The sequence below is a fragment of the Echinops telfairi genome, unplaced genomic scaffold (assembly GCF_000313985.2).
Source record: "Echinops telfairi isolate 266 unplaced genomic scaffold, ASM31398v2 ScPeMD7_9;HRSCAF=40, whole genome shotgun sequence".
Taxonomy (NCBI): domain Eukaryota; kingdom Metazoa; phylum Chordata; class Mammalia; order Afrosoricida; family Tenrecidae; genus Echinops; species Echinops telfairi.
In genome coordinates, this window is record NW_022103906.1 from 87,213,686 (window position 1) to 87,228,718 (window position 15,033).

The window sequence follows — 15,033 nt, forward strand, 5'->3', positions numbered from 1 at the left end:
TCCATATATACATCCATTGAGTCAAGCACATATGTACACCTGTTGCCCTCATCAATCTCACAACATTTGCTCTCTACTTTAGCCCTCAATATCGTTTGCTCATTTCCCCCTTCCCTTTCCCTCTCCCCCCTCCCTCTTGAACCCTTCATAATTCATAAATTATTATACTTTTGTCATAAGTTACACTGTCCGACATCTCCCTCCTCCCTCTTCTCTGCTGTTCATTCCCCAAGGTTGAGTCTATACTTAGATTCTTGTAATTGGTTCCCCACTTCTACCCCGCATTCCCTTCACCCTCCAGGCCTCGCCCCTTTAACCACTGGTCCTGATGAAGTTATCTATCCTGGATTCCCTGTGTTTCAAGTTGCCATTCCAAATAAAAGAAACTCAGCAGAATGGTCAAATTCTAGAATAATATCATCAAAATTGCACACCAGCCATAAGACCATCCAACAATGAATGCCGCATCACATTGACAGGGAATGCCAGAAGTTTGGGCTGAATTCAGAAGACATGGAACAAGGGATATCATTGCAGATGGATGGATCTTGCTGCCAAGCAAAGAATACCATAAAGATGTTTGCTTGTGTTTCATTGACTATGCAAAGGCATTTGACTGTGTGGCTTATAAGAAACTATGGATAACATTGAGAACAATAGGAATTCCGGAACACTTTATCGTGCTCATTCTGAATTTGTACATGGATCAAGAGGCAGTTGTACAAACAGAACAAGGGAATACTGCGTAGTTTAAAATCAGGGAAGGTGTGCATCAGGTATGCACCATACTTGTTCAATCCATATGCTGACCGAATCATCAGAGAAGTTGGACTACATGAAGAAGGGTGTGGCATCAAGATTGCAGCAAGGCTTATTAACAACCTATCATATGCAGATGACATAACCTTGCTGTCTACAAGTGAGGAGGAATAGAAGCACTTACTGATGAAGATCAAGGGCTAGCCTTCAGTATGGATTACAACTCAATGTAAAAAGACCAAATTCCTCACAACTGGACCAATAGGTAGCATCACGATCAATTGAGAATGGGTTTAAGTTGTCGAGAATCTTGTCTAACTTGGACCCACAATCAATGTTCATGGAAGCAGCAGTCAAGAGATCAAAAGCATATTGCATTAGGCAAATGTGTTGCATAAGATCTCTTTAGAGTATTAAAGAGCAATGATGTTATCTTGAGAATGAAGGTGCTCCTCATCCAAGACATAGTATTTTCCATTGCATCATACGCACATGGAAGTTGGATATTGAATGAGTAACACCACAGAAGAATAGATGCGTTTGAGTGGTGGTGCTGTGGAAGAATAATAAAAATATCATGGACTGCTGAAAGGACAAACTGATCTGTCTTGGAAGAAGTAAAGCCATCGTGCTCCTTGCAGGCAACCATGGTAAGAATTTGTCTTACCTATGTTGAATATGCTGTGAGGCGAGATCAGTCCCTAGAGAGGACGTCCTGTTTAACAAGGTGGAGTACCAGTGAACAAGAGGAAGGTCCTTGAGGGATAGACTGACACAGCGGCTGCATCAATCGGCTCCAGGCTGGAAACCATTGTGAGGATGGCTCAGGACTGTGCACAGTTTAGTTCTGTTGTACAAAGGGTCTTTATGGGCTGGAGCCCATTCAATGGTACCGGATACAACAACTCTCTAAGACAATTTAAACTACCTTAAAAGTCAGCCTATCCGCTCTCCATACCAGGAGATGATGTCATAGAGCAAGCACAAACTAATAAATGTATTTAACACATCTCCAATAAATTAGCATTGCCAGTTTGAATAATTATCTCCAGAGTGAGCAGATGGGAGCAAGTATTCGTCTACCTAGTTCTGAATTGAACCCTTTTCTTCGCTTCTGAAAATACTAAATGCACCATGAAAATTTTTAAACAGCACACAATAATGAGAAATGGTATACTAAACTTTGTTATTTTTTCAAGTTCTCTTTTCTTAAGAGCAATTATAAATGGAACTTACTTGTCATCTGGTTTAAAACAAATGGCAAAATAAGTGAACCATTATGTATAAGGTAAGAAATATATTTAAATTTGTCAAGACAAAAATACCAGTAAGTTTTTTAATTTAAAATCATGTATATATATTTCTAACTTTTCAAAAATTGGGTGAATGTTTACAGAGGAGATCATTTTCCCATTCAACAATTCATACAAATGTTGTTTCCTGTCATTGATTGCAACCCCACAATGCAATATCACTTATCCCACTTCCTTTCTGTCCTTTCCATGTTCATGTCTCCTCCTTTCTCATTTCCTAAATTTGTCTTTGGGCAAATGCTGCCCCTTTTACCCCAACTGCTTGCTTATCCTAAGGAGTGAGTACTTCCTTGGTGTTATTGTTCACCTTACAGACCTCTCTATTGTCTGGCGGAAAATTGAACCACTGGGGTGAACTCATTTCAGGCCTGGATGATGACTGAGGGCCATCCCCTTGAGAATTGCAGCAGTCTTTATTTGACCAGTAAGCCTGGTCTTTTTTTATGATTTTGAGTTTTGTAAGCCATCTGCTCTACTCAAGGCACAATTCCTGAAGGAAGGAAACTACCTTTTTCGTATGGTCTACCAGATGTCTTGTTCACTGGAAGGCTTGTTACGCTGCACAGCATGGCCTTATTAAGGATGTACAGAACATCAGGAATTAAAGTCTCCTGAATTGTCACCGACTTGAATTCCAAAGACTTTAGAATCATTACCCACCCAATGCACCACGCACACCTTTGAGTAACAAAACAGTATTTTACTGTCACCCAAAGTATATCCTTTTGACTTCTGTCAGCCATGATAAGGTTGATAATCATTAACTTCTTGCTTAGTAAGCCATAGTGAATAAAGAAACTTGACGCTGCGTGCAATAATGTCTTCATATAATTGTTTCCTGCTGCCTTAGCATAGCATACCACAGCAGAGGCTGACAAATGAGGCTAAAATCTAGTCCATTTAAAGAGAGGTCTGCCCGCTGCTTGGTTCTTTGGTGACTATTATATTTTACATTTCTGAAAGGACAAATGAAAGTCCACTACCAATGAGCAAAGCTAACTGGCTGCTGGCCAAGTCCAGAGATAGCATGAGACACATCAGATCACCTTCCTATTTCGGTAAAATCAGTTGGACTAGTACCTTCAGTCAATAGCAGAGTCCAAGAAGCCAATTAGTACTTGATTAGCCACACTCTGTGTGTGTGTTTGGGGTGGAGAGGAGGTGGGAAGAGGTCAATGACCGGGTTTACCAGGATGGTTTCTATTTCTCAATGCATTGGACCTAGCTACCCAGCAGTCTGACCAACTAATGTGCATCTCATTTAATGTAATAATGTACATCAAGACCTGTCAGGCCCTATTGTAGAAAATGAGGAACTAGGCATTGTACCACTTCATATGGAAGTCTACATATGGAACCCTTTAAGGGTTCTTAAGAGACCCATTGGGGTTTCTAATTATTGTGAAACATCTCCTGGAATCCAGAGAGAGAAGGCTCTTGGCAGGATTGCTTCTACCATTTCAAATGTTCACTGTGAAAATAATTAGATGATGAGATTTAGACAGAAACCGCTAACGAATATTTTTTTTAAGTCTCTCCTGCTTTTTAATGTACAGAAAAAATGAAAATCTGAAATCGGCAAGCACGAAAGGAAAACAATATGGTGAAGTTCATTCTGGGAGTCAAATTGAGGGTTTCTTTTTTCTAACGTAATGCTTGGCTTCCTGTGGTTACAAGTGGGGGAGATTTTTTTCATTTTTTGAACATTATACAATCCTGTTGAAAATTGGACCAAGGGTTGTTTTTTTAAACTTCTGTTCTAACTCTCTAAAGTCGAGTGAGCTTTCATTGTTCCTCCAGGATTATGCTTGTATCTTCAGAAGTAACCCTGACTTTAGAGAAACTTGCTTTAATCAAGCTTTAAAGTGATCTCCCCCTCCATGCATCAACCAGATCCAGAGCAGCCCCGTTCTCTGAAACTGCCAGCCCAGCGAACGTGTAACCAATTAGCAGCCATCACTGGTACTCAAGACACAGAACATGTTTGTTCAATTAAAACAAACAAATACAATTAGGAGTTTATAAAGCCAGGCTCAGGGAAAGATGGACATTTCAAAGGAAATGCTGGGGTACGAAGGATGTGTCTGTGATGAAAGCACGTTGCATAAAATCAGAAAGGTGAACAGAACAAATAGGGACACAGTAGCCAAACTGTGTGCACAGCAACCAGGGCCTTAGCACTGAGCGTATCAAGCCTCCTTCAACACTGGCCTATAGCCAAGGGTTTCACACACGTGCTTACCAAGAATACACTCTACTTCCAAGATCTCATCGTTTTCTCTATCCATCTACTACCCTTTGCTCGCAAAAGAAAAGTCAAAGAAGGTCTGATTTGATGAGATTCTGTTTCAAGCACCACAAAACTGAGAACTTTTGGTTTCCTCTCCCCTAGGCTAGTGGGCTCTGTGATGATGGAAGTGGGAGGATTCTTTCATGTGGGAGTCTAGAGTCCAGTTCTTGTGCAGTCACCACCTGCCTGTTAATAAAGGCTTGGGCACTGTTATTAGCCAGAACAAGCTTTCATGAAGCTTTCAGGGAAAGACTAGGAAGAAAAGACTGGAGATCTATTTCCAAAAATTAGCAGGCCAAAACTATAAAAACAAAAAGTCACCACCATCAAGTCAATTCCCACCCAAACTGACTTTATAGGATTGGATAAAACTGCTCCTGTATTGTCCATGCTTGTAACCCTTAATAGAAATAGACAGCCTTCTCCTTCTCTTGAGGAGTAGTTGGGTAGTTTCAAACTACTGACCTTGCAGTTAGGAGGCCAACATGTAACCACCACTACACCACCAGTGTTCCATGAATGATAGCAACCCAATCCACAATGGCTCATTGGAAGAGCAAGACTTGGATCCACGAAATCAGCACCCAGTGGACATCTAATAACACACAAGGCGAAGGCAACTCTCCATTTATTCCCAGGTCATTTGGAGAGTAGCTGTCCGGGTCCCCATCTGCTTGCTCACATGTCTTCTTATTGTCGTAATTGGGGATTGTTCATCAACATGCGTGATTGATTCTCTACACGAACAGAAGGCTAAACAGGACTCTTGGTGAGCCACACTGGCTCCGGAACGAAGTGCTTTTCAACGTGCTCCCCTCCCTGTTTGGCTTTCGTTTCACAGCTTCATTGAGATACCGTTCACATGTTACAATCAATTCATTTAAAGTCAAAAATCGACAATTCCACGGTTTTTAGTATAGTTAAAGATAAGTGCAATGATCACCACGGTCAATTTTCCCTGGTTTCTGATACTACATTAAGGACTAATGAAGTGCAGATTTCTGAATCTCTCTTTTGGATAGTTGTAGATTTCTTCCAAATCTGTAACCACCAAATAGAAGGAAACATAATATAAACAAGTAACATATATGGGAGTCCCTGGGTGGTACACACAATTGGGCACTTCACTACTAGCCTACAGGCTGATGATTGACACCCACAGAGAGGTATCATGAAACGACGAGGAAGGACTTGGATGAGATGGATTGAAGCAGAGGCTGCGACAATGGGCTTACACATAGGAACGATGGTGCGGGTGGGGCAGAACCCGGCAGGGTTTTGTTCTGTTGTAAACAGGATTGCTACGAGTCAGAGCCAACTGGACGACACCCAACAACAACAACAGAGGTATCTTGGAAGCCAGGATTGGCAATACAAGAAGTCTGATGAAAAGCAGCAGTTGGAACTGCTTACCAGATATCATAGTGAACTGTGAGGCATCTTGTTTCCATGGAAGATAATGCCACCAGATTTTAACCATCAGCTTCATTTTATGGGTATGAAGACGCAGAGGCAGAACTGCAGAGCAAAATGTCCAAGGGTTGTCAGGTGACTCTGCATAGTCATTTAGTAAAGGTTGGCATCTTATGATCCCAAGTCTAGTCTTTCTTTTCATCCACCCTCCCTAGCTGCAGAGACGCCTCACTGCCTTCTCCATATGTATCTCCCCTCTTAGTAGCAGAAGTGTTCTAGTGTTCCCTCTATAACGATCTCCCCTCTTAGCAGAAGTGTTCTAGCATTCCGTGTAGCCAGTCACGAAACATGTCCCAGACCCTCTTGCATCTAGGCATAGTCGGTGAGATGTAAAGAGAAGCTGCTGGGGGAGACCTGCAGACCGACTCGTTACGAGTCTGATTCTGCAGGAAGTGTGCACTGTGTTTCTTCCTCCCTCCTTCTTTTTTCTGCCTGCAACATGGCTGGGACCGTGAGAATTCCTGCTGCCATCTTGTGATCTGGAGGGTAGACACCATCTGTGAAGGAGAGTGGAGTAAAAGATGAAAGAAACCTGGGATCCTGATGAGAGTGCAGATCTATCACACTCTCCCGGGACTGGCTCCCTTCAGATTCCTTTTACATGAGAGAAAAGTAATCGCCCGATTTATTTAAGACCCTGCTATTTCCCATCACTGTTTTCATCAGTCAGATGCAAGTTTTAGCTCATGCAGCTCTTCATAGAAGAGAAGGAAGGAAGAGAAGCTACGAAACTTATTTTGTTGGGCTACATTTATGCAATTATGTTCTCTTTTTTCTCTCCCAAAAGTAAAGGAATTTTTACATAGCAAGAAGTACACGGCACAAACATAGTTTTGGAAAAAATGTGTTGAATAAATTTAGTAGTCACATTTTACAGATATCCAAACGCTCTCTTTCAACTCCAGAGGGAGGGTTTACTGGAGAATCACTGAGTCCTGACGGGAAAATGCACCAATGATGCCTTACTTAGAAAAGACCAAGAATCCCCGATTAAAGATGAGGATCACCCCTCTTCTGTTTTAACCTCAGCTTCTCTGTCACTCTGATATTCTTTTCCTACCTCAAGTTTAATAAGACTAAATAGCTGCCAAGAAGTCAACTCCCACTGATGGTGATCCAATATGCTACAGAATAGAACCGACCCGTGCCATGGTGTGACTGTCACCTTTCAGCGGCAGACCCCCAGGCCTTTCTTGTGCCCCATGATGGTATACATTGAACTAAACCCTTTGATTAGTAGCCATGTACTGAAGTTCATGTACCACCCAGGCACTCCACTTGTCTGCCTACCCTATTTCGAGTCAAGAAACGTTTGTACTGAAACCATTTGGGAGAAGATACATTCCAAGGGATTCTTTTGCTTTAGTTTTTAAGCATCAGAAAACCTCAACGGTTATAGATCTATACTCACATCAAGAACCTCTGTAAGTTTTATTGAAATATAGTTACAAATCAAATAGTAATGATGATGGATAATTCAGCTTATAGCTTCGACCAAATTCTTTTTCAATGTCTCAGATCTTCCAACTGTACTACAGGGCTGCCATGAGATAAGTCAGAAAGAAGCTGGCATATTGTCACACACCAGGAAGGGAGGGACTTGGCAAAGACAAGTCAACCTACTCGACTGATAACAGACAGACATCCTCAGTAAAGGACTGAAACTTAGCACAGTTTATCTGAAAGTATCTGCTCTTATATTTGCCAGCTCTGTCATCTCGGCATGCTTCAAATTAATATTAGATGAACAACAGAGTGCTGAGTGTATGCAGGTGGAAAACAGGCCTGGTTTTAGCCCAGAGTTCACAATGTATTCCACAAAGAGCCAAAGCATATGAGAATGTGGATGTGGGGGCTGAACAGAAGACAACACTATGTATGACCCCGGCCTTACAGGCCAGGCAAGAAGGAGTAAAACCAGGATTGCCATATTTTCTACCTATGATCTTTTACTCTCTGACTGTGCCTCTAATCAACTTCCATCCAGTCAGCGGGACAAACATTTGCAGAAAATAAATGAATAAACTCGACTCCAGGGACTATGGGTGTTATCAAACTAAAGCAGACCTGGGCCCTACTCATTCTTTAAGATGTGCTATAAAATCTACATCTTCTCAGAGCCTCTCTTGGGTGCCTATTTGCACCCCAAGAAAAGTGACAGTTCAGATGTCCAAATACACTTCACTTCTACCATTCACTAATTCAGCATGCTCTGATCAAGGCATTCCATCCAAAGCAATGCAATAGATCAGTAAGGAAATAACAGTTGTATTTTCTCCAATGTGTGAAATATCACAGGAGAAGGAAAATAAGATCAGCGCTATTAGCTTATGGAGGCAGAAAACACTTAAGCAACTGATTTTAATATTATGGGATAACTACTGCACCATTTAACAAACAAAACAAAAACACTGGCCTGGAAGTGGAAGTAAGAGTTCACTGTCATTGGCTACATAACAATACTTACTCCACCCATATTATTTTGCTAATCAAACTCCATTTTTTTCCTCCAGAAATAAAAAAAAGATGTGCTCAGCCCCAAGTGATGAGTTGTGACTGACTGAAGACAATTCCGACAATCCTGTCTTCTGATTCCCAAGTGTCCTTTGGGAGTGTTTGTCTATAATCCAGACTTAAACAGTGAGCCCAAATGGAAAGCATGTTTGAGAAAGATCGGGTTGAAACAGCCCTTTCATTTTTCATCCTTTTCTAGCCTGAGCATGAACATGATGTGTGTGTGTGGGGGGGGGGGCACAGCAGGAAGGGTGAGGGCTGAGGACTTTGGTGGAAATCAGACATCCATAGAGTGAGGTCCTATGTGACCTGTTTCACCCTTGCTCAGTTGACTCACCCCTCAACCTCATCCCTGAGAGTGAGTACCCTTTCAAAGCATTGAATCACTTTCTGGATCTCCTTTAGGCTCACAATCCTAACCCTTTGTCTCTGTGCAATAGGTGACTGACGGAAATATTGGCCTTTACATTATCAAAACATTGAATTCAGGCTAGTGGTTGCCCATCCAAGATTTGTTTTCCGTCACGCACATAGAGTAGATTCCGACTCACAGCAACCGTGCATTATCAAAAATATAAAGCCTCTTAGTGTAGACTGCCAGCGCTCATGCTCTCTGTGACAGAACACATTTCTAACCGCATAAGATGCCTGAATTGTTCTCTATGAGGTCATTTGGGCAAGATGAACTATCCAGCATCACATTTACCAATTATTTAACATCCGTACTATCAATCATATTAACATTTGTATGTGTACGTCTCGGCTGCTTTCTGAAATTTCAGGAGAGGTAATATTCTTAACATGTCCTCCCATTTTTGAGTCTGGTTCCCTGTTTAAAGTAGATTGATAAATGATACACAATTCAGTTTAGAAAAAGGGAAGACAAGTGGTCTGATTCTGGGGGGGGGGGGGAGTCCAAATTTCATCTTGTCTGACTCCTACTCAGGACCCAGGTGTTTGGTCTCCATTCAGGCTGGGAGCATCCCAACTTCCAATTCGAATGTGCTGGAGAGTCGCAACTACTTAATATCTGAAACAATATCCCCAAGCAGGAAAAATGCAGTGTGTATTGAAATAGGCTGGGATGCGAAAGCGGAGGGTTTGTTAATGATCCCTTTCCTATTTTTCCCTCGTGGTGTCGATTTGCTTCTTGGCAAGCATGTGCGCTGAGGAAACAGCGCTTTGAGGGGAGCTTCCCTGAATTCTGCTCCCATCCTTCTGGTCCTTCGCAGGGGGGGAGCTGAGAAATAATAATCACTCCCCAGAGAAATTCCCCACGGTGGAAATCCATGTTGGTGGGGTCCCCAGGTCAGAATCCTGCTCTAACAGGAGCTCTTACCTTAGGGAATCTCAGAAGGAGAGGTTGACACTGTTCCGTGAATCAAGTTCCGGATGCGGCATTTGCCACACGGAGTCCTTCTTGATGGAGCACGTCCGAGTTTTAGTTTGCTTTTACACTTGTCACTACCAGGGGCATTTTTTTAAAAAATATTTTGTTTGGTTTGCTCTGGGTAGAAATCTGAAGAACGGAGTGCTAGATGAACTTTGGCTACTGACTTGAACATGAAGAGCCATCTAGCTTTAAAATGCAATAACCCTTTCACGTCCACATTTAGTATCTGGCATGGCTACAACGCTCAGACGACTTGGACATGTTTAGTCTGCAGAGGTGAAGACTCGAGAAGTCACTGAAGCTTTTTCATTTCATTTCAAACCTTCAGCCCAAGACATTAGTTAAGATCGAGGTGGGAGTCAAAGCTTTACGTTAATAAGTTAGGTTATGGCTAAATATGAGAAAAGCGCTTCTAATCATGCTGAGTGATGAAAAGTAGTTTAAATGCTTAGAGTCCATTTCAAAACCAAAGAAACTTTTTTCTCTATGGAGAGGGGTGTTATTATCATTAGTCATACCAGCTTTATCTATCATTACTGTTATTCATATGTATAAGACATCAAGCGCTATGTTTTATATGCAATATGTTTTACTAAATCATAAAGGCTATACATTTTTATCATCCTTTGAAAATGATAAAATTTAGGGAACATCACTAGATTTAGATTTATTTCAAATCTAAAACTGTCTTCCCTCACATCCCACTAGTATGTCACAATGGTTTTCAAAAACGAACATTGGGGGTAACAGAGTTATAAAACTCTGTAGCGATCCCGGTTTTAGAGAATCCAGGTGATTTTATCAAGTGCAAACTGTATATTCCCTATATCTGCATGGGAGAAGCTGTGATAGCTTTCCCTTATGTCACTAATAGTCACACCTATTTTTTGCTCATTTCCCAACCATCCCTTTTGCCTTCTACAAAACAGTAAAAAAAAAGGTGAACTACATCCAAAAGTACAGGGGCTTCATTTTGTTTCTGGTAAGTATTGTCATCACCTCAACAGTGCCCAATTTAGATGAGGCATTCAGAAGACCCAGAGCTGGAGAAATGAATCACTCTGACACAGGTTGTCCCAGTCAATGAACTTTAGCAAGGACAGAGCTTCCCTCCGGCCTTCAGGTTGACACCAGGTTGCTCAGGTTCTAAAAGAAAATAGAGCACTGTTCCCGAATCATAACACCTAGGCCTGGTAAGGAAACCAGACATCCCACTTTTGGCGGGACAGTCCTGATTTTTAACAATTTTTCCCACATCCCGCAGCATTTTTAAAAAGTCCCGATTTTTGGAAAGAATGCATGACAAGCTAAGGTTTATGGTTTTTGGCTGCCATGTGGCTATTTCACCAGGATATGAGTTTTATCAATGGTGTCCCGCTTTACCAACGTTAAAATCTGGTCACCGTACATAGGCAACAGGGCCTGAAGTCATGACGAGAAGATAGGAAGGAATCTGGCCATCCTACAGTCTACTCTTCCTCTGAAAGAGAGGCTGTACATTCTGGAACAGGCAGGCCCAGGGTTACAAACAAGATCGATTCCTACACCTTTAAGAATTGAGGTCCATTGTAACAGGTGCAACCGTTCTTATTTAGCCTTACTTTAGTGCAAGTAAATCCTCAAAACTTTTTCATAGATGTAAAAGCTGCATATGCAGGAAATAAAATTGGTTGTATTCAAAAGAATACTTTGTGAGTAGGTGTTGATTCAATCCTTCCAAAGTGAGGGCAAATGCACATAACCCTGAGGACAGGACTTAAAGGTGGCAACACTCAATGAAATAGGACTGCCCACCTACTGCCTTGAATGTATGTGGCTCTCCAGGGTCCTGTCAATAATTCGATGTCATGCGTCAGGCTCCTGAAAGGCCTCAACATGCCTCCTACACCTGTAGTTTTTATCCCATCCTGGTTATCCCATTCCACATATATTCCCTGTATCCCAGGACATTCTGACTTAGCTAGGGAATTATTCTTTCTTTTGTTAATAGATGTCTCACTGTTTCACTGGCTTGTATTCAATTCATCTTCACAGAGCAGAGGTAGATGCTCAAGCAGAGCTCAGAAATGTATGCTTCCTGTGTTTATTAATCTAAAATACTGCAAATGTATTGCATATGACAAGATAGCTAAATAAAATGCCACACATAACAAGTCTGAGGCATAGAAGAGTTCAAAAGAAATTTTGTCATCTAGATGTATCACAGGGTTTATGGCGTACTTGAATATTTTCTCCCTCCAATCATATACACGCTTGAATTTTATCAATTTAATCAGAAAACAACTGTGTCTAGATCTGTGTCCAGATAAAAGAGAATACACAGAGAGCCAGAGAAGAAACTAACCTACATGACCACTAGTCTATGGGAAGCACAACCTCATCTTCTGCCCTGAGACCAAGATACTCAGGTAGTACTCAGCTGCCACTAATGTACATTTAATAAGAAACACAAAAGACCAGTAGTTCTCAACCTTCCTAAGGCCGCGGCCCTTTCATACAGTTCCTCAAGTTGTGGTGACTGCCCACCATAGAATTATGTTCATTGCTACTTCATCGCTGTCATTTTGCTACTGTTAAGAATCAGGCAACCCCAGTGAAAGGGTCTTTCGACTCTCAATGGGGTCGTGACCCACAGGTTAAGAGCCACCGCAATAGATCAATAGATAGATCATGATACAATGGAGGCAAAAAGGGTAACAGAAAGCAACTTAAAAATAACAACCAAAAAACTCCTAACTGAACTGAACTGGTTGAGACAATCCACGTGACTTAATCTCTCAGTCCTCACAATTGGTAAAATAGCATCGGTGAGAAAGAGAGCAACTCCGAATGAGCTGCACTGACACAGGAGCTCCAACAATGAACTCAAGCATCACCTTTGGGAGGCTGGCGCAGGGCTTGGCCGTGTTTGCTTTCTGTCATACGGTGTTGCTATGAGTCTGCTTTTTCTCCGTGGCATCTAACAATAACAACATAGAGACAGATAGACGGAACTCTGGTGGTGCTGCATTTATGAATTGGCTGCAACTTGATGCTCAAGGTCCACAGTTTAAAACCACCATGTGCCCCGAAGGAGAAAGATGGAGCTTCCTACTTCTGTAAAGAGTTACACCCTCTGAAACTCAGAGGGGCACTTCTACCCTGCCCTATCGGGTCGCTATGAGTTCGTATCTCCTCGATAGCACTGAGATTTTTGAGTTTTAATATAGATATATATCATCTATATCTATGCCTATGCTTAAGCGTATTCCTATATCTATCTATAGCATCAGTATATAATCTATATCTATATTGTTGTTTTGGATGCTATTGGGTTGGTTCTGCCTCAGAATGCCTCCCGGCTCTGCACCATCTTCACAATGGTTCTTACACTTGAGCCCTTGTTGCAGGCACCGTGTAAGTCCATCTGGTTGAAGGCCTTCCTGTTTTGCGCTGCCCCACTACCAAGCCTGGTGTCCTTCTCCGGGACTGTACTCTCCTGAAGCATGGGCACAGTATGGGAGATGGAGTCTCCTCATACTTGCTTCTCAGGCGGCATTCTGACTGTACTTCTTCCAACACAGATCCATGGTCGGCAGTCCATGGTGCTTTCAACATTCCTTACCAGTGGTATCATTCACAGGCATTGATTCTTCTTTCGTCTTCCTTATTGAATGTCTAACTTTAACATGCATCTTAGGCGATGGAAAACACCCTGGCCTGGGTCAGGGGCACCTCAGTACCCAAAGTAACCTCCTTGTTTTGGAACACTTTTATTTTTTTTAAATTTTATCATTAAATATTGTATTTGAGGGAGATGCTTAATTAATGCATTTTTTTTCACTTTTTTAAAAAACATTTTATTAGGGGCTCATACAACTGTTATCGCAATCCATACACACATCAATTGTGTAAAGCACATTTGTACATCATTCTCAAAACATTTTCTCTCCACTTAAACCCCTGACATTAGGTCCTCATTTTTCCCCTCCCTCCCCGCTCCCCCCTCCCTCGTGAGCCCTTGAGAGTTTATAAATTGGTATTTTGCCATATCTTTCCCTGTCCGATGTCTCCCTTCACCCACTTTTCGGTTGTCTGTCCCCCAGGGAGGAGGTCACACACAGTTCCATGTAATCGGTTCCCTCTTTCCTACCCATTCTCCCTTTACCCTCCCTGTTTCGCCACTCACACCACTGGTCCTGTAGGGCTTATCCGCCCTGGATTCCCTGTAAAGATCTTGTGCAGCAGATTTGTTCGACGTAATGTAGCTTTTGGTCTCTTGACTGCTGTTGTCATGAGCATCCAAGCAAGAGGAAATCCTTGAGTTTCAATCTTTTCTCCATTTATCAGGATGTAACTCTCAGTCTACTTCTGAGGCTGTATTAATATATTATAAATACATTGATTCATAATATATGCCGAAGGCTGCAATCCATGATCTTCATCAGAAAGTGCTTCAAGAAATCCTCCACTTCAGCAAGCAAAGTTCTGTCATCTGTATAACACAGGTGGTTAACAAGATTTCCTCCAATCCTGTTGCTACAATTTTCTTCAAATAATCCAGCTATTCTGATTATTTTCTTAGTATAGAGATCAAATAAGTATCCTTAGAGGACATAACCCCAAAGCACATCTATTTTTATTTTAAACCATGTAGTACTTCCTTGTTCTGATCTCTGTCTCTATGACTATTTCTATCTCTGTCTCTTTATATAAATCGCCCTCTACTCTTTCCCTTGCAGAGGTACTCGCCCCAGAGACAAGCCTTCTCAACCCTTACAGCTTGTCTTTTATCACTTGCCTTGTATTTTAAACAACTTACATTCCATGCACATGATTGTTCACTTGGCTCCTCTGTTTAGAGATAATCTCTCAATTTCTATTATTATAGAGATTATTTTAGCCCTCCTATTCTACTTTTCTCATATTTGTCTCATGTCTAACTGTATTCTTTTTAAAATAGTACATCATTTTATTGAGGGCTCTAACATATATTATAAAAATCCATATATCATTATATCAAGTAGATATGTACAATTGTTGGCATCAGGAACTTCTAAATAATATTTTTATTCTTGAGTCCTTTGATATCAGGTCCTCCTATTTTTTTCCTTCCTTCCCTCAACCTTCCACCCCCTTGAACCTTCATATATTACATATTCTTATTATTCTTTACACATATCTTACACCACCCATTATATCTCTTCATTACCATCTTAATAAGTATCTTTTGGACATTGGGTCTCCACTCAAGTACTCCCTCAATGCAAGAACACGTTGTTCTATTAAATTGGCATTCCATGATGCTCACC